This window comes from Syngnathoides biaculeatus, chromosome 22 (assembly GCF_019802595.1).
Source record: "Syngnathoides biaculeatus isolate LvHL_M chromosome 22, ASM1980259v1, whole genome shotgun sequence".
NCBI lineage: Eukaryota > Metazoa > Chordata > Actinopteri > Syngnathiformes > Syngnathidae > Syngnathoides > Syngnathoides biaculeatus.
The window spans coordinates 8594900-8616413 of NC_084661.1; the positions used below are offsets into that span (position 1 = coordinate 8594900).

At 40.7% G+C, this 21514-nt stretch overlaps 1 non-coding gene across 1 annotated transcript; it reads left to right on the forward strand.

The window, feature by feature from the left end:
* The first annotated feature begins 3784 nt into the window (after positions 1–3784).
* LOC133496122 (U6atac minor spliceosomal RNA) lies at positions 3785–3890 on the forward strand. Its single transcript, XR_009793729.1, has one exon. It is a non-coding gene; the product is annotated as a U6atac minor spliceosomal RNA (small nuclear RNA).
* The last annotated feature ends 17624 nt before the right edge of the window (positions 3891–21514 follow it).

Below are 21514 nucleotides of genomic sequence, written 5' to 3' on the forward strand. Positions count from 1 at the left end.
ACGCGGTGCACCTGCACAATGAATACATTTGGAAACTGAGGACGCTGATTTTATCCTATCTCTGCTTGATGTAAAACTTTCATTGCTTAAAAAGAGTCTCGATGGTCGTACTTTGTGAATCGGCATATATTTTTCGGATCTGTGGGAGTGACTTTTACTGGAGATAAAATGGGGAATATCTGCACATCTTTTTGCTCTGTGTTACGCTGAAGTTCTTTTAGTAGAACAACATGTTGTGACACAATGTGATTCTACATTAAAGCTGTGCACCTCTAAATTTTGACATTTGTCTTCTGTGAAAAACTATAAATGATTGTCTAAAAATCTGCGATACAGCGGAGGAGCAAATGATGAACCTCAAAATAGCAGGCTACATTATTGCGTGTAGAATTATAACAGCTTCCACTCTTCAGGGAAGACTTCCTGCAAGACATGTGCAAGTTGTCCATTCATCCAGAAGAAGAGTGGCATTGTCATACAAGATGTCGTCAACGAGAACCAGATTGAGAATAGGGTGGACAAGGAGGAGGTGAGCAAAACATGAAGTCACGGCCCTCTTCACAGTGAGATCCCAGTTCTCTGCTCCAGGTTTGACTCCTGTGGGAGCCGAGAACAGCGACACTCCGGCTCCACGGCTGACTACCGTACGGTGACTGCGATGTTCCACGTGTAGCGACGGGCCTCCGCTGCCCAGCCGCCACTGCCACCGCAGGTCAACTCAAGCCGCACTGACAGCACATACAGGAAACCCAATCACGGCCAAGAGAAGCAACCGGCACGGTGATGACAACCAAAATGAGTTTCCAATGTACCCTTTAGCTGCTGTGAAGTGAGATTGCAATTCATTAGCCGGGTTCATTTTGGGATTATGGATGAGGTCACGCTTTCTGAATGGGACTAGCACTCCTTAATCCAATCAAAATCAACTTCAAACTTCAATTAACAGGACTTTATCCGAACTGGACACTTTCAAGGTGCTAGAGTTCAGAACAGCAGAAACTGTCTTTTGAGCCTCTGGCTAAACAGGAAAACAGTGATAGCTGTGGCAAAGAAGTACGGAGCCCCTAAAGGGACAAATGAAACAAAAAATAACTGGTTTCTCATTGTAATGAGTAAGTTACTCATTGTAACTCATGACTAAATTACTCGTTACAATGAGAGTGTCAAAAAAACGGCTACCTATGGGTCGTAGCTTATTTACCTGCTAGCGCTAGCTTCCTGTGTTCAGGTAGTTGTAGCTTATTTACCTGCTAGCGGTAGCTTCCTGAATAAGGAAGAAGGGTCTTTTATACATGCACACATGTAATGGACTACTTACTCATTACAATGAGAAAGTTTCTCATTTTATAATGAGAAACCAGTTTTTTTTTTTTCCTCAATGTCCCTTTAGCGGCTCCATAGGCTGTCACAGATGTCATTTAAAAAAGTTTTTGACCAAAAGGGAGTGTTTATGGAATCAACACAACTTACAAACCTAAACTATTGGCGGTGCATTGGAAAACCAATTGTCAACGGGTGTGGCTGACAGTAAATTTTTAATGCAAGGTAAGCAAACTCTCAGACTGGATGGGACTTTCGCCGTTGTTCCTGTAATATTGTGTTGCAGACTACACATTATAACAATAAAAGAACGTGGTATATGTAAAGTACCAAGTAACAGTGGTGTTGAGCTGCATTTCATCATATTCAGTCGTTGACTATCACAGCCACAATGAGGAAATGTTTGAAATTGTGGGAAAAAAAACATCTAAGCACTCAAGCGCTCCAAGGTATTAACATTGTTGCTTGTACAACTTTTCGATGACCAAATGTGTTTACCATGGTGTCTAAAAAGCACATGATACATTACAATGGCGGGGGCAGCCCAGAAATTATTCCTTATTTTTTATTTAAAGGTTTTTCTGCCAAAGATGCTAAATGCATTGAATAATTTCCTGCTGTTGCACAGCCCACAATGCTTGTCATAGTGTTGGCAATTCTGCATATTGGGAATGAAAGATTAACTCCAACACCTTCCGTTTAAAACTATTTTTTGCTCATCCTTTAATGCTGTGTATCACTTGTGACCAATGTAGCCAATGTTAAACTAAAAGTGTTACTCACCGTTTTAAAACATGACAGCCAAGGTGAATAATAGTGAAAAAAATGACACATGCTCGCCTTAGCCATTGGAAATGACTAACAATGTTCACCGGGAGCTCCGGTAGTAATAGTGACTGTGATTTACCACTTCCACAAATGCACTCAGAAATTAAGTGGCTCCTCCAAGCGGAGCTCCAACTGAATTTAAGGTTCAAGCGTGTGGAGAGCAAAATGACGGTGGCTCCCGGAGACGTGCCCATGTGCCCCCCCCCTCCCAACACACACACATACACTCTCTGTGAGTCATCTTCTTCCACGTGGGGCCATGCCTTTTCTCTTGGCCGACCACCAGGGAAGCCGAGCTAGTTTACGCCAAGAGACCCTAACAACACTCCTGTGAACCTGAAAAACACTCGGCCAGCTCTCTGTTTCCTCTGCTCAAGACGCGAGCGTGTGAGCCCAGGCCCCTCCAACGCCCCATTTAGGTGACTGATAGCCGGGCAGATTTTCTTAAAACAGGCACCAATTATCAGACGCAGTTTTAACCAGGCACCCCCTCGTAAATAATTACAATAAGCGTCCGAGTATGGATGTTTGACGGAGTGTGTTCCACTCTTACTCAGGCCTAATTACCTGCAAGAATGGCAGGATGATGAAGAATGATTGTGATCCTTCATTCTGACTTGATTCATTAGAAGGTGAAGTAATAAAGGGTGAGTTCAAATTTAAGAAAAAAGGGGTTTCAAACGGCATGTCAACTTTCACGGAACCATTTGACATGAGGAAAATGTGTTTTTTGGCTTCTCGTGACTCCGCGCAAACCAAAACAGCAGATGCTACACCGTATTGGAGGAAAAGGCCGTTTCACCCTCAACCCACAATCATGCAAGACATTCACTGGGTTTGTTTCCCTTGCAACAGCAGTGGGGGTGCATTCCACTCCCAGCAAAATCATGAAGTGGGTGTAAAGCTTTTATACTTCCACCAGAGTGTCTTTTTTATTGTGGGTGTTGGGTCAGCAATCATTCATTACCTTAAATAAATCCATCTACAACCAACCTTAATGGTTTTGCTGCATTTTGCTCTCCAGTCAATAAGACTGGAATACATGAAAGCCAATTGTATCAGAAGGAAAAATGGGACGTGATGGATTTACAGGTCACACAAAGAGATATGGTGTCACTGATCTCAAAAGTTAGCTGTTGGATGGGTGGTTAAGAATTCGAACACTCATTGCACCATCCAGTAATGAGTGGAGACTAGTTGCAAGTTCTGCATAAACAAACCTCATGGACCAAAAAAAACAACAACAAAAAACTGATGGCGCAAACAGTTGTGTCCCGTTCACTCAATTATATTTCTATTAGTATCCACGTTGTGGACGGAAAGACAAACAAGGGGGCTGAAGGTGTTGTTGACGATTTCTCACAGGTTCAGGGGGAACTTCACTCGCCTATTTCTGTACAGAAACACTGGATGAGGACATTGCATAACATCCAGCTCGAAATAAGTCAAGGTTTGAGGTTTTTCTTATAGGAGAACTAACTAAATGAATTATTGTTATAAAATATAAACCCTACCCAAAGGCTGATTATTTACACTGGATACCCTCCTGAATAAGCACCTGGGGTGACTGTTATGTGAGAAAGTTTCACTAATCTCCACAAGAGGGGGCAAAACCCCCAATGGGAGTCACATCATCTTGATGTAGAAAAGGAGAGAAAGTTAACACTCCTACGGCCTGCGACACACAAATGCTGAAAGCATTGCCACCTACTTTGTGGCATATTTTTAAGTGAATTGCTTGTGTGGATGAAGTAAGTTATCGATCTGTATCCATTCATAAATCCATCCATCATTGGACTCATGTGTTCACTCAGGATCACATGCAAATGATTACACATGTAGTTGGATGCATTTAGCAGTCAGTCTAAATTTCTCTTTGCCGCGTCCTCTTTCAGCCATTTCTCCAGCAATGACTGGTGTGTGTTCGGCGTAATTCTTTTTAATGACGCTCATTTCACTGTCAGGAGTCTAATGATGCCGATTAATTAATCGGGCCACCTAGCAAAAGAAGCTGTCACCCGTAACATGCCTTTATTAATGATGTATACAATATTTGTTAGAGCAGAGAGAATACTGTATATTGTTCAAAACGAGCGTTCTATAGACATTGATGCAGTGTTGCACGAAGTTGAGGGGTTGGTGCCTGCTATTTTTTGCTACAGTAATTTCTTTCCACTTAATAGGGCTACTCCACTTGGACACAACAAGATTAAATGCAAACAAGCAGTAATTGTATGAGGTTAGAGTGAGGGTCAGTTGTAAATCATCATGTATATAACCTGGCAGGATAAAATAAATGAGCTGGATTAAGAGGTGATCATCAAAGAGACAATATATTTTGAAAGAAGAACAGTTCTGCTTCCTGTTGTTTCTTCAGTGCCACCATCTCTCATCCGTACATCATGGCCGGCCTCACCACTGTTTTATAAACTTTGCTCTTCATCCTGGCGGGGACTCTTTTGTCACATAGAACACCAGACACCTTCCTCCAACTGTTCCACCCCGCTTGGACCCGTTTCTTCACTTCTTTACCACACTCTCCATTGCGCTGTATTGTTGACCCCAAATATCTGAAGTCGTCCACCCTCGCTATTTCTTCTCCATGGAGCTTCACTCCTCCTCATCCGCCCCTCACATTCATGCACATATATTCTGTTTTTCTTCGGCTAATCTTCATTCCTCTCTTTTCCACTGCGTACCTCCATCTTTCTAATTGTTCCTCCACCTGCTCCCTGCTTTCACAACAGATTACAATATCATCTATGAACATCATAGTCCAAGGGGATTCCAGTCTAATCTCATCTGTCAGCCTATCCATTACTACCGCAAACAGGAAGGGGCTCAGCACGGATCCCTGATGCAGTCCCACCTCCACCTTAAATTCTTCTGACACACTAACGGTACACCTCACCGCTGTTCTGCTGCCCTCATACGTGTCCTGCACTATTCTAACACATTTCTCCACCAAACCAGACTTGAGCATGTTCCACCACAGTTCCTCTCTTGGTACTCTGTCCTAGCTCCACTGATGATGACAAATAAAATACTCAACTGAAAGGGGAGACTTAAATGTTTTCATACAGACTTGCGTGGTGTATATGTATGATACATATTTAGAATAAGAACGTTGAACGACTGTGGAAACCTTACATAGTGTCATGCTTTTTTTGACTGGCGTCACACAAAATTAATGTAATGTAAAACAATGCATACAATTAAAACACTACCTCTTCAAAATATTATCCAGTATGGCACTTATTTACATGTATCAAACTTGTTTTAGAGAACCTAAATGTAATCAGTCAAGTAGGATTTGCAAATAATGTGACCATCTTCATCCATCCACAAGCGCTGGTCTAACATGACATGATGACAAATAAGTTTGACTTTTCGTGCAATTTTTTTCCCTTTTTTTAGTAATATAGCCAAGTCTGATGCTTTATAGGTATAAAAGAATAAATGAAAGAATGCTGGAATAAAAGTCCCAAGTGCTTTCCACTAGTTACAAGATTCACATACGCGTTTTCAAAATGTTACCGGAGATGGCAAATAATAGTTTTGGAATGTGTTAGGGTTACACTCTTGGAATAAGGCGATGGAAGTAGTCCAAGTTGTCTCTGTGTGTGTCTGTACGTGTGCGCGTGCCGTACATTGTTCTTGTTTGCACCAACCATAGCAATTTGTTTGACTTTGCTGGTATTGAGGCAAGACCTGCTTAGAATCTTTGCATCTGTGTGTGTGTGTTATTGTGCATGTCTCCTATACTGCAAGCTTGCAGCACAGGTATTATTTTGTACGGTCTGATTTGTGAGCTGATTTTCTCGGAGGTTGTTTGGACTGAATCATTTTTCTCTCCGATACGCCTCATTTGTTTGAGGCGGGGAGGAAAGCATGACAAAACTTTTTAGAGCCTTGATTTATTGACAAGAACAGTTTTTCTTTTTTGGAGTGACTATTCATTTTTTTTTTTTTTTTTACCTTGCCAAAAGTCTGAGACCCGTCACATGTTTGGGAGGGTATACATTTCTTTTCGTCCTCCCCTGTATCCCTTGTTTTTATTCCTGTCTAGCGGTAAGGTCTGAGAGAAAAGCCAGGGTGGCATTGACTCGCAGCTTCAAGTGGTACACGAGTGTGATTGGCGCCTGGCACACGGCGCAGCACCCCGGCCTGAGTCAGCGACCCATCAAGCCATGGCAATAAAAGTTCTCTCCCCCACCCCCCTCGTTTTGTCTAGTTTCCTACTAAAAGCAATCGTAGGGAACAACTGTGCCTTTTGAGCAAATACTCAACCTCAAGTTGTAAAATTTAATTTACAGTACATTAGTATAATAAGTGTGCATTAAAGATGAGACATGGACTCTGATTTCTCATTTTAAATGAGCATAAAACAATCAGCATTAGAACAATCTAATCCTATACGAACTTAAAGGGCTACTGTCATGAAATGGATGATTTTTAGTATGTTATTAATGAAAAAACGTCAGCCAATATAGGCCCATGGGGTTTTTCACCACAAAACATGATTTTGACGTCTACAGCTTTTTGTAACTCCCGCTATGAAAATCCTCTCGAGGGATTTGTTTTCGAGAAGAAGCAGGAAGTGACGTAAAGGACAGCGGCACCCCAAAGTGGACTTGTTTGTTTCCATTAGTTTTACCTCCGGCAAGGTAGCTCGTTGTTCCTTCGTGTTAGCCAAAATGCCAGCTCATTGCATTGCTGAACAATGCTTGAACACTCAGGAGAATGGATTTAGCCTTCATAAGCTTGCAAAAGACGCGGTTCGTTGTGAAAAATGGATTGCACGGGTGCAGAGGACGAGAGCTTTGTGGGTTCCAAATAACAGGTAGGAGTGTATACAGCTACTAAAAAAAAATAATAGTTTGGGGCGGACCATGTAATCGGTCTTTCATAATGTCACAAAAGATCCGCGTACGAAATATGTCGATGTGCGCGTCGGGCTGCTGCGCGGACGACGGCGAATCTGAAGACCCAGCCGAAAATGCCTCACTCAGCCTCGTGCGCGCAGTAATGCGCCCTGGCTCGACGGTGTTCATCGAGTACTGCGGCGGCTCTGAACATTCCCCTAAAAGCAGCACAGCTCAGCTCCATTATATGCCACCATGGCGCCGAAAATCAGCCACACTGGCTGAGGCGCCATGTTCGGCGTTCACGGCTTTAGCGAAGGCTGCATTTCGGGCTTTGCAGACGGGGGCGGCTCTGAAGAACTCAGCCGAGAATGCCTCACTCAGCTGCGTGTGCGCAGTAAAGCGCTCCGGCTCGACTGTTATTCATCGCGTACTGCAGCGTCTATGAACAACCACCTAAAGGAGCACTGCTCGGCTCTGTCATAAGCCACACCGGCCGGCTGCGATGAGCCGCGATGGCTCGTCTCCGCTGCGGAAGTGGATTGGACGGGGATGCGGTTTGGCCGTGATCGCATATCATCTGAATATGGCTCGAAACAATAGTGTAATATTTCCCAGAGGGCTCGAAACAATGGTGTAATATTGCCCCGGTAACTTCACTCGGTTTTGTGGTGTTCTCCTTTTCGAAAAGAGCTTCCATGTCAGAACGGGCGGGTTTGTCTCCCATAGTTAGGGTGCACCACGTGTTTTCATTGGCGAATGTCCGGGTGATGTCACGGACGGAGGATGCAGCCAACATGGCGACCACTTGGATATCGTAGAATGACACTTCTGCAACTTTGCGCATGGATGATGCGCTCTCCACTCACATTTATTTTTTCATAAAGACATTGAAGTGAATAATGTTATATGTATTTTTCATTATAATATCTATTTTAGAATGTTCATAGGGATGACACTTGGGCTTTAAGATCGGGCTGGGTTGAGTCACCAATATTACAGACAACATAACTATACTTTGGTATTCTCCTCATGATATGTCACTTTACGATAAAAATAGTTTGAACCTGCACAGGGGGACCTCGGTTGACCTCGGTCGACAAGACTAAGACATAGTAAAGTCATAATTGCATTGCATATTTTTATGAAAGCTAGTACTCCGCCATACATATAAAACATCAATCTATCCATACTGATCTTATCCTACGACACCCCGAACTAGTTGCCAGCCAGTCGCAGGGCACATATAGGCACGGACAACCCTCCAGATGTACATTAACACCATCAATGAGTGGAAATTGAACCCACACTTCCCGCACCAAAGTCAAGCAAGTGTAACACTATACCAGGTGTGCTCAATACGTTGCTCAGCAGTCTTGGTCAATCGCGGGACGGCATGCAAAAAATATATAAATAAATAAATAAAACGATTCCAGTTTGTGGCATTTTGCAATGAGATTCAATCAGTGAGGGATGACTGGTTGTTACATCCAGTGGCACAATTCACATACGTACTGTAAAGAATGAAAAGAAGTAGCCACTGGTTTCTTTTAGGCAGCACACGTAACTTTCTCGAACAACGACCACTGCTCCGCCACACTCTTTTGCCTAGTTTACCTCACCCCCCCCTCGCTCTTAAAGACGTACACACATAATTACAAATGTTACACTACTTACGCAGCCCATCAATGTGTTTTATAATGACAACAAAAATAATCTGGGCAACATAGTTCAAAGATGAGCTAGACATGTTTACTTTCGATATTAATGGACAAAGTTAAAGAAATGCTGTTGTTTTAAGATGCAATGACTGTCGTAGTATGTGAATAATTGAAGAAAAAGTGGTTAAACTGGACAAGATTTTCTCTTTTCCAAGTGGGAAAGGTCTGGTCTCAAGCCAAAGTAGAAAGTGCAGGATGAGATGATATGTCATTTTAAAATTCCACCTTGGCACAACCTGATCCAGGATGAAAGCACAGACAATGCATAAAAAGCTAATTCTGTATTTTAAATATAGGAGGCAACATAACATTAACCTTATATGATTTGGGAGATGATAGGGACCCCCCCATTCCCGCCCCTCTCTGTAGCTCAGGAGAGGCTGGTTGCTTGAAAAGTTGATCTTCGGGTAAAAAATGTCTGGGCACCCCTGGACCACATCATCAGTGACACATACTGTACAGTAGTCAAATAGAAAGCAGCAAGTACAGTGAAGCCCCACATATTAGCGAAAAGCCATTTATAAATGTACTTATTGGTGTTGTCTTTTTTGTGGGAATCAATTCATTATTTGCTGAATGACCCACCGAGTCATTGTTTTTGAGCTCAGGCCAAATAATTAAAAGGTTACTTTGGTGCCCTTTGACGCTGAATACGAACGCGCCATTGGCTATGTTGAAGTTAATCGAGAAGCTCCATTCAGACAAAAGTCATGGTTTGCCGCCATTTAATGGCATATTGAGGTCAAAAACCACATTGAAGAACTTAAGTGGTCCAAACTGACCAGGGCCAAGTTCAAATCTCACTAGGTAGTTTATGCTTAGATCGCTTTCTTTTTGTTGATTAATAATTTAGAGTCGCTTTTCTAAAAACCATCAATCATGAACTACATTCCATTAATCTTTGTCCATTTGTGGCCCTTGGGTGGACCGATTCGATTTGGTGAATTTTCACTTTATCCACTTGTGGGAATGCTTGAGCAGTTTTACCGACTGCCTACGGCACATGAGTGGAACAACATAACTCAAATTGTCATGTTTAAGACTGGTCTTAGTTAAGGTATGCATTTGTAGGATATTTCTTGGATAGGAAAAAATATAAATAAATCAACCACTTGTGTCATGAGGACAATTTGATGGACAAGTGACCCCCAAGATTTAGTACAGCAATGGCGTATTAGTAAATACATGACAACATTTTGGCAGATAATATTAGAGTCAATACAAGCAAATATTAGAGGTGCAGATTACATCATGGGCCTGTCAATCACCCAGCAAATTGCTGTGTTTGCAGAGGCTGACACTGAAAAAAAGTTAGTACAAGGACTGGTGACATCACTTCAACTTGGATGTGCAGTGCTGGTTTCAAATGGAAAAACAACTGTGACTCTGACCTGACTTGCTTTGCCCTCCATTTGGAGGCGAATGGAGACACGTAGACCTGATTTACATGTGCGTCAGAAGCTGTACCTCATCAGCAAAAACACAAACAGGGCGGAATGTAGGTTGTTGTGAAAAGAAAAAAAAACAAAAAACGGAGCAGTTCCGTTCCAATGTAAATACAAACAGGTTTTGGACTAACAGAACCCCCACTCTGTCACACACTCACAGGTACATGTGGACTGCAAAATAGATGAATTGCTGAGTTGGCTTTCCTCGCAAATGCAGCTAATAGAGATAATGCCATGAATAACAACTTTTTTGCCTTTATTTGACTTCTAATGGCGGGTATTGAAATAAAGACATTTGTAGGGGTGTTTCTTTGCCATCAAAAATAAATAAAATGATTCTGACCTGTTAACTTCTTAATGGATACGATAGAAAATGAGTCATGTACACTGCTACACATTCGAATTACTGTAAAGTACAGGGTGTCCCAATATTCACGCTACACTACCTTCTACAATCTTCAGTGTGTCATTCAGCCATATGTAAGAGCATCAGCATATGATAGCTTAGACTTTCCAGATTAAAAAAGATGAAGTAGTACAAATAAAAATTTATTACTCTGTGAAGTATCAGCTGAAACAAGCTTTTAATGATGCTGACTTCCAGTGCAGTCTTACGGCTATGCCGTACTTTGTGCAAACCCCTGCTATACAAACAGAGAGATTTCATCAGTGTTTGTAACAGGACCTGTTCTTCTGTGTGGTTTGTCCAGAACAGGTCCTGTTACGGGAAACTTGCCTTAGATAATTCAAGTTGTACTATGTCCCAGAGTACTGTAATCGCGATCAAGCTTTTCAAACTGCTATTGAATGGTTGTCTGGGATGAAAAAATTTCTTTGCAGGCGACATTTTTGCAATGCTGCTCCAGTGTCGATTGGTAAGGCATGGGCAATGGGTTGATAAGCTAACAAAATCTTTGAAGCCTAATATGTTGAATGCTGATGACGTCTTAAGTGTCAAAGACAAACCTGATACAAAATAGACAAAGGAAGTGCAAGTTTGGGACAACTTTGAACTAGAACAAAAAGACCTAGATGATCCTGTAAAGTCCACATGGCATCCCAATATGGAAGAATGCTTCCCACATAATAAGCCTACCTTTTAATCCTATTTTGAAATGAGTAATGGAGGAGAAATTAATTGGTCAACAAATGAGCTAATTCCCCCTAATTTTATTTAGTTTCATGTAGAGTATTTTGTTACAGCTGCAGTTGTAGTTAAAGTGCGATAGAAATAAAGTTCAGTTATTGATAAATGGATACCACACAATGTTGAGCTCAAATCTTGTAAAAATAGTAGAATAGTTACTGTAAATACTTTTGAATGGTAAATTACTGTAGAGCATCATCCATTCATCTTTTGTATTATCTACTATATTACTCTTCCTATGCAAGATCTTCTGGAGATAAAATTTCATCACCGTGTTTCTATCAACTCAGTGGCAGAGTAACATCAGCACTGTAACACGTTGGTTTCGACAAGTTTGCCACAGTTCTTACTTCATCATGTTCGTAATGTCCCAGAGCAGTAAATCACTCTGTGGATCAATTGAGAGCCTTCTTTATTTTGGAAGTGACAGTGTCACAGCAGAGCTCGCTCTCACAGCCGATGCCTGATGTCAATCTCAGTTGATCCGCTTTGGATGAGAGTCAGCAGTTTCCTGTAAGCACTGTTGTTTTACCAGTACAGTAATCACTGCTGTCAAAGCTAAGTCACCGAATCCCCAACTATTAATGTCTCCATTCGCGCTTCTTCCACTGGGTCAAGCTGTTTTTCCCTCGCTCGCTATAACTGCTGTTTCATACCAACGCTAAATCTCTCCTGTTTGGGGGGGATACGTATGTATTGTTTGGAAAGGGTCAGAAATCTGGACCTGATCATGTAAAGATTGTACGGGGATTAAATTAGACTGCTGAACTTTTGCAAGAATGGGAGTTCCATATGCTGAACCATAAAGTATCGTGAAGGCATTTATTCCATAAATTTGATTCAGAGTCCAGCTGCTTCAGTTTAATTAATTTAAGAAAATGTGTGTGTTTTGCCCATATGTGTGACGGCGCAAACCTCTCTGATGTGCAAATGGAAGCGTTTACATTTTATCGCCTGCTTATTTTTGACGGCATGGTAATTTCGGTGGCCTAAGAAAATAACTGACCAATTGCAGATAATTGGTAGAGATGGCTGCCATCTCGGGGACGGGGTTAAAGGTTGGCTGTGACAGGCTGTTTTCCAGCTGTGGATGGGTCACGAGAGATTACGTTTGAAGGATGGTCAGTAAAAGCAACTTTTAGGAGGCTTTTGGAATACACATTTCACTTCATATACGAGAGTAAATAGATAATCATGCATATTCATGTACCCTCAGCACCTGGAACTGTAGAATATTTAAAGCTTGGGAGGTCTTTACTGATCACTTAGTCCATTTTATCATGTTCTGTCTTGGAAACCTTTTCTCCTTGTAACCTTGCAGAAAATCTGGGCACATTTAATATTTTTCCGTGTCTGATTTGACACACATTTACAGAACATGGTTGTTATGTTCATACAGTATGTACACAAGTCCTTTGGTGCATTTGGGCAGCGAAGGAAAGAATTAGTAATTGTACCTCAAACGTTGTTCCACTCTCTAACGCCATGTACTTGTTTTGAAACACTGCTGCACATTAGCCACAGTTAGTATATGTGACTTAATATTAAGCCCCATTAATTTAGATCACAAGGTGATGGAAAGAACAGGATTTTGTTTGCGTGACCTAATTTTTAAATGGAACATTTTATGTTTTTACATTGCATGATTGTTTTTCCTATTAAAAATAGAAATGACTCACCAGAGGCACATGCACACCTTGAATGGAGACAATGTTCACAAAAATATATCCAATTACATGATGGACAACCTATCATTGCTTTTGGAGAGAAAACATTAAATGTATGGATAAGTAGACTATATTGACAAGACTGTATTCATATTACTACTGTAAAAATCCTGTTGGCAAAGTTTACATGAGTAATACTCAAGAAATAGTGATGTAAAACCTTTTTTTCTGATTATTAAGTTGTAATAGCATGAAGCAATAAAACTGAGGTGTGTTTTTTTTAGTCATACTAAAACAACTTTTTCTTTAACTTTTAAAATGTTTGCCTTTGTCTTGTTTGGTGTTTGATGGGAGTCAACATGGAAATATGTAACACATCCAAAAAGAAAAGGAATAACACGTTCTGAAATGACAAAGGGAAACTATGGTGCAGATAGGCAAGGTGGGAACAAATCTGGATGGAGATTATAAATGATCTAGCAATAACATTCTAAGCAACATGATTTATAAAAAATACAGTCTTAACCATTGCAGGCGGAGGAACAATAAGAGAGATGAAGGCACGCACTGGGAAGGAGCGGAATGAAGAATAAGAATTCATTCTTCAATAATTTAGCTAAATTGTTAGGGGTGACTGCCATTTTATGTCTTAGGTTATGTTGACTGTTCAATTAATTATCCATTTGGTTAATTATGCATCCAAATATGCTTTATTAGACTGTGTGTGAGAAGATGCTTGAGAAATGGAGAAAAGTGTGCAAGTGCTATTTTTAAGAACAAGGGTGATGTGGAGAGCTGTGGGAACTATAGAGGAATGAACTTGATGAGCCATGCAATGAACTTATGGGAAACAGTAGTGGAGGCTACATTCAGGATAGAAATTAGTATTTGTGTGTGACAGTATGGTATCATATGTAGAACCAATACCACAGATACATTATTTGCCTTGAGGGGGAAAAGTACACAGGCTGAAAGGAGCAACATTAGATCAAGAGAAAGCCTATGACAGAGTACACAGAGAGGAACTGTGGTACTCCATGCAGAAGTCTGGAGTGGTAAAGAACTAGGTTAGAATAATACAGGACATATGATGACGTAGGAGGGTTTCAGAACAGCAATGAGGTGTGCTGTAGGTGTGACAGAACAATTTAAGATGGAGGTGGGAATCCATCAGTGATCAACCCAGAGCCCCTTCCTGTTTGCAGTGGTGATGGATTGGCTGACAGATGAGGTTAGACTGGAATCTGCGTGGACCATGATGTTCCTAAATTATATTGCAGGAGATAGGCGAACATGGAAAAGGATAACACGCAATGGTGACCCTTAAAGCCACAAGCTAAAAGGAAAAGAAGGGACTAGCAAAGAGCAATCCAGTGCACACATTTGGCGATGGGTCAGTATTGACACTGATAAGTTTATTGCATATATATTATAAATATACACACATACACGGACACATAGGCTAGGATACACTATGTTTAGTAAAATGCTGCCATAGAAGATTCAGCATCAAGATACTAAAAATAACTCTCTCTTCATGTGATTGAATACACCCCGGGGTAATGTTGTAATCAATGTTTCCATCATTTAGAGGCGGAGATCAGAATGTTTCGGTTTGTGCATCGCATCTGACAGTGAGTTATAAACAGAGTTTAAACCCATTGGAAGTTCACCGCAATACAGTGTCAATGTTTTGAGGGATTCCCACATTGGAATGGGAGCCCTGACGATCAGTGGGGAGGCACAACATGAAGTCATGTCGTGAAACTTTTATTTCTCTCCAATGTCACTGCAATGTCAGTCAGCTCTCACCGCCGGGTCTTAGGGTGCTTGTCCACAACGAGCTGTAGAGTATAATCAGTGCTTTGATTTTCCTCTGGCGACACAACATAATCACAGACTGCTGGACCGCAGCGTGGTTGCATCTTCATCGGCGGCTGCCTGTTCTCTGACAGCTAAATACCACGTCCATGTGTTCCCATTAGTTTCCTTCTGATTGGCTGGCTTAGTGCGGTTAAACTGCTTAATGCCACATCATGTCTGCGTGGTTGGCCTGGCTCTTCTTGCTCTGTCTTGTCATGTAGTTGGCAGTGTGGCCATTGGAAACAACAAACAAACACACAAGTACACGCTTAAAGGCCTTTAAATGAAATGCGGCGATGTCAAATGTGAGGAAAGGCAGTCTACACTCGGACAAAAATGACTCCAAGCTGTTTGAACAGGGACTGTTCTTCCCATAAAATATCCCGCAATTGCATCAACTACAAATTGGAATTATTAACTTTTGTATGGCACTATTTCTAGAACTTCACTGTAACAGTCACTTGCTAAAATAATCACCAAACTTTATTATTTTAAGAAATGGTCAGCTTTGGTCTACAACAGCACAAAAGTGCAAACTTGCTCGATGGCAGCAAAAAAAACAAACAAAAAAAAACCAAGTCATTAATCATACTGTAAAATACTCTGGATTTACAAAACAGTAAATATGCAGTTAAGAAGCCATGATATTTTCTATTAACGTTGATAGTGAAGACTTAAATAAGACAATACATTATTAAAAATTCTGTTAATTACGTGCAACTAATTGACCTTGTGTTGGAACATTTGAAAGAATATGGAGAGCGGTACTTGGTAGGACCAGCACAAGCAAGTTGACAAGCTAAGATATATCCATGCACCTCTCCATGATGGTCACAAAATAAAACACTGACTTGGAATTTATGTTTGGGATTTAAGAGGGAGGCAGGTGTACTAGTGATGAACACATTTATCTTACATATCTGAAGATCTTTGTTACGTAGAGTTTAAATGTTGTTTGTCCTCTGGTTGCGTGGGTTTTCTCACATGCTCTGGCTTCCTTTCACATTCTAAAAACATGTATCTTATCTGAACTAAAGTCTCTAAAATGTCTGTGCGAATGCTTTTTTTTTTTGCTTGCCGTATCAATGTGCCTTGTCCAGGATGAATCCCGGTGTATGCCCAGAGACCAGGTGTTTTTAATTTTTAACTGTACAGACAATAGATTTCATGAAAAAAAAAAAATGCCTGCCCCCATGTTGTTGAAAATGTTTTGATGTGTGTTGGTTTGTGGCAAGCTGGGTTTGCCTTAAGAGACACACCCAACAATTCTACTTAAGTTTTTCCTCATTCAGCAAAAGGATTTAATTTGCGTTGATTAATATACACTGTAGCGAACGATTTTGGTCAACATTCTGAGCATATTATACCTGTCTAAACATATCAGCTTTTGGAAGCTAATTCATATGAAATTACAATTTAGGCTCCTGTTGAATAGACCAGACATGAAGCCTTTTTGGCACCAGCCCATTTCCAGTGCTGGGTTCCTTGAGAACTGGGCAGCCCCCACCAGACATTTGGCCTCGAAGGCTCCAAATGCTTCCAGGTTCATGTCAAGAGTTAGCAAAGCAACAAAATGACCCCACCCTATGTCTTCCCATCTGAATGCAAATAGATGATCGTCGTCTATAGAGCACAGACAATCAATCGGCAGGCCTACTACCCTTACTTATACCCCTGCTGTTGGCCGTTGTGCCGTCGATGTACGATAGCAGCTTAGTCTCGCTGTTTAGTCACGGCCTGACTCACCTTACTGACAGGGAAATGGTGAGGAGGCTTAAGCGGCGCTACTGTCAGGTTGGCCCGCAGCAGCACCGGGCACGAGGGTTGCAAAGTCATGCTTTCTGACATGTAATCCAAACGCTTAATTGGTCTCAGTATTGAGCTATGAGTGTATGCGTCTGGGAAAGTTTAATTCAATGTATCTGTTGCATTATGCCATGACATGCCCTTATTAGCCCCACGGATGAGTTATGAGTCATATCTGCTCCAGACGAAGAACATGCCTACCATGGAAAGAACAATAATCTCTGAGGAAGCAGTTTGATGACATGTTATTGCGAACCGTGCCATAGCACATGGCAGAGGCTCTGGAGAAAAGATGCTCATGTTTTACTTATCCATGTTAGCCATAATGCTGCACTTCTGTTCATCATCAATGTATGTTTCCAGCTAACACTAACACTGTGATTATGGTGCTCTGTGCTTGGCATCTCTATAAATTCTCCCGCAGTTATATAATCAATCATACCATGTACTGTCTGTTTTGGCAAGACAGTTAATGAACAAAGAGCAAGTGATGATTAATTAACAGTGAGGACAATCTGTTGGGATGGGTAGGAAGGAATTCTGCAATATCTGAAATTTGAGGATAGAACTATTGGTTTGTACATACATTTTAATCACAACGGGGCTCATAATGCAACCTGTGTGATCGTGTAGTCAAAAAAGAAAAAAACTGCAATTCGATCTCTTTCCTTTGCAGTGGTTTGAATGCTGCATTCAAACTAGAAAGCTATTCCCAAAGTGATCAACCCTCACTCTGATCGCCGTGGTGCTGGAACCTATCCCAGCTGACTTGGGCAAAAAAAGATCTATACTCTTAACTGCTCGCCACTTAATTGCAGGGCACATACGAACAAGAAACAGTTCCCACTAACATTCAAACCTATGGATAATCAATCCTTCAATTAAACTATCATGTATGTGGGAGGAAACCAGAGTACCTGGAGAAAACCCACATAGGCACAGGGAGAATGTGCAATCTCCATACAGGCGAGGCCAGATTTGATCCCAGGTCCTCAGAACTGTGAGGGAGATGTGCTAACCAGCTGCCCATCGTGTCACTTTTTATACAAATATCAAGCCTTAAAACTCAAAAGGCAAAGGTCAACACAATGAAATAGAAGAGCTAATCTCATCTCATCTACCCCAAAAGATGTTTAAAACTGAATCGTGTTCTCGGATTGTTTTAGAGATCCGATGATGCAAACATTTGCATAAGAAAGTGTGGTGTGAAAGCAAAGAAAGTATAAAGAAACCTCTAGTGACAAGAGGATCTGCATCAAAGGATTCCACTTGAAGCCGTAATTTGCATCAGTTCAACTCCGAGCGCCATTAGGAAGTTTCACATACTTGGCTTAAACAAAGAAGGCAGCCTACAATGATACATGACAGCTTTATCATCGTAGTAAGTACTAGGACATGTTGTGCTGTATATGAGCTGTGTGCTGTAAGTCCTGAAGGAGAGGGGCCTGCTTCGTTTAGTGTACCACAATGGAGTTTGTTGACAGTGCGGACTGACACCACTCAGAGCAGAACACTTGCAAACTGATTTATGATTGTTCTTTTCAGACTGACTTTTTGTATGTTTTTGCTTTTTTCCTCTTGAGGCAAGGCTTACTGGTAGTGGTGTTTTTGCAGCTCTGTTTTGGTAAAGTTTTGAATTTCCCCTCTTATCCCAGGCGCATTAACAGTCATTGTTCTTTTCACATAGCTGCATATTTTTCATTATTATTATTTTTACTCTCTTTGCATTATCTGTATCCAAATTATGCTTATCCTCATATATGCAGGTTTAGGTTGTTCATTTACTTAATTAGCTTTGGGACACTTTGAAAATGTGTGAAACTCCTAAAAGTCTCCAGTAATTGTTGTTGAAGATGAATAATTACAGAAAAACAAATAAGTAGCGCATCATGCTGTACAGCAATTGTTACTGCGAGAGGCAATTTAGCTCTTCTGCTAGTGTAATAACAAGCACAGAAGAACTGACACTCATGTGACTCTAGACACTAGACTAGATATTAAATTTTATAAAAGCGCATATATTCCAACTAGCCTTTTAATGTGACAACTGTTACTCTGTTAACCCTTTCATTTAACAAGCCTCTACATCAACACTGATGTTATCGTTGGAGTACAACATGTGCTCGAGTTTTAAGATTAGGAGAAAAGGGTAGGAGGAAGAAGGTGAGAGTGAAAGTCACTTGTATGGACCACAGCAGGACAATCTGATCGACCGCTTCAGTACTACTGCAATGTGTTTTCCCCATGATGGGGGAGACAGAGAGCAAGAGAGAGAGAAAGACTCAACGGTGGTAGGCAAAATGATTTTCCCAGAAGCCAGACATGAAGAACAGCTGCTGGAAGCATTGAGGTTTGTTGATGCTTGTGAGGCTGCTTTGCAACGTTCGTGGCCCCTCGGGTACCCTCAAATATAGAACCCCCAATCCCCACCTCCCACTGCACCGACATGCTTAAGTTTACATCCAATCAAACTGTCTGCTGTACTTTGACGCTCATCTGACACTTACGTAGTCTTCCCATACAGTCGAAATTTATTTCATCATCAAATCCAGTGGTCAGAATAAAATGCATATCTGGACTACAATACTATGTGTAGATCCTGTATAGTGTAGATAAATACCAATACTTCACATTGAGATTGTGCTATGCTTTACACTCGGACAAGAACATATTATTTTTAAAAATACTGTAGTCCAATTTCCACTAAGAAGGAGAGTTTACTTCAGTTCTTTGCCTTTAAAATATAATTACAAATATTTTTAAGCAGTCCTAAAATATCTAACTCCTCCCACCTCAGATTTTAGAAACCTTTTACTAGGCTGCCTTGTGTAAAACTCCGGTTTAGGGTGGCACTCGGCACATTTCTGTCCACAAATCACCATAATGTCTGAATTTAGGAACAGAATGGCCAGACAACAAAGTGCAATCATGAAAGAGGAATTTACATGTTGTTGCTTTGCATGTAAAACCTACTGGATTAATTCATTGGTTAGTAACATACCGTCTTGCTTTTATGATTTCACATTATTAACACAGCTGATGTTAATTTTACCATCCTACTCACACAGTGTATGATGGAAACACTAACCTGATTCGGAATGCCGATATGCAGTTGAACAAAAGTGGACTGAACTGGTGGTTGTTGTGGACCGAGCTGAATCTGAAAATACTTGAGCAATGGACACATGTGGTGTAGTGATTAAAGTAACTGACTTTTATACACCAGCGTTGCAATTGATTTTCATCACCCTATTGGTCACCACCACCTCCGAAATAATCACATGGACTATGCATCCTTTGTTTTGTTTTTGTCGACCGACAGATAGAATGTGACAGTTTTTTTTTTTGTCCAATAATTGGACCACAGTGCCAGAACACCTCTAAAACATTCCTTTAGTCAGTCTCAGTCACACCCAATTTCTACTTTCCTACATCCACCTCGCTCATCCGTCGAGCCACAGTTGCTCCTCAACATTAATCGCTCTCCAAAGCTTTGAGGTGACGGCTGCTTGGGGACCTTGATGCATGGGCCATAAGAGGAAGGTGGATCAGTATATCTGGCTGTCAGTAATGACTGGTGTTAAGTGCAGTCTAGGGAAAACCAAGCATGTCGAGCAAAACGTTGTGTTTGTCATATTGACAATGGACACAAAAGACAATATTGCTCTTGCTCGCCTTGATAAATTACAGAAAGAGAGAGAGAGAGAGAGAGAGAGAGAGAGAGAGAGAGAGAGAGAGAGAGGTTTGTCATTAAAACGTCTTGATGATTATAATGGCAAATATTATTCTGTACCCTGTAGCTAGTTACTATTTACTCCGCTGTGCAAGTGTTTATTTCTTTGTTTATTTTGTCAAGTTTGTATGCAGAGTGCATATTTGTATCTTGTTAAATATACTGTATCCACCATGCACGCATACTGTGCATTCTTAGACATGAACCAGAGGAATATATGCTTCCGGGAACAGGTAGGCCGTTGCTATGCATGAAAAGATTCCCCCAAAATATAGTTACTAACACCTGCCAAGTAAAACTCCAGGAGCATTTGGAAAGTTTTTGTATATTTGGAGATATTAAGGCTAAACAGCTCTTTTGGGATCTGCTAGATATTTCTGCCAAACATGAACTTAAGAGTTTCTGGAAAAAAATCACCAGAGGGATTAGATAATTTGCACTTAAAATAGCGTTGTCAAGAACAATATTCATATTTTTCTTTGGTGCAAAACAGATACTTTCAAGTGAGCCGTCACGGTCCATTAACAGGACCATGCTGTCCGTGTCTTTCGGTCTCCTGGCAAACGTTTGTGAGATTCTCTTCCCTTCAGATGAAGTTGACTTCAGCGAGGCAGAATCAGGTCAAAGATTGGGAAAACATTGACAGATTCCATTTTATTTGCTTTGTAAAATCTCTTCGATATACTCTTGACCATCTGTGTTACATGCGCAAGTGAAATTCTGCTCTTCTCCAGTTTTTGTCACTTATTATGGGCCTTTACCTGTTAGGCATTTGAATAAAATGCTTGGCAAATACCTATTCATGTTTATTACAATGTTTAACAAGTCTGCACTTATTTACAATTCTTTTTAAAGTTTTTTTTAAGATATTTTAATTTTCTCACAAAAATGTTCAATTCTATACATTTAAGATAATTACTGATGCATTTAAAGGATAAATGTGCTTTTCATATGGGTTTCATATGAACACCACTATATAATATATGTAGATACAGTATATTAGGGAACCTCCATTTACTCTACACAGTACGAGAATACTGAAGCCGGAACAAAAAAAAAAAATAAAAATAATAAAAAAAAAAATATATATATATATATATATCACAGTTATTCTAC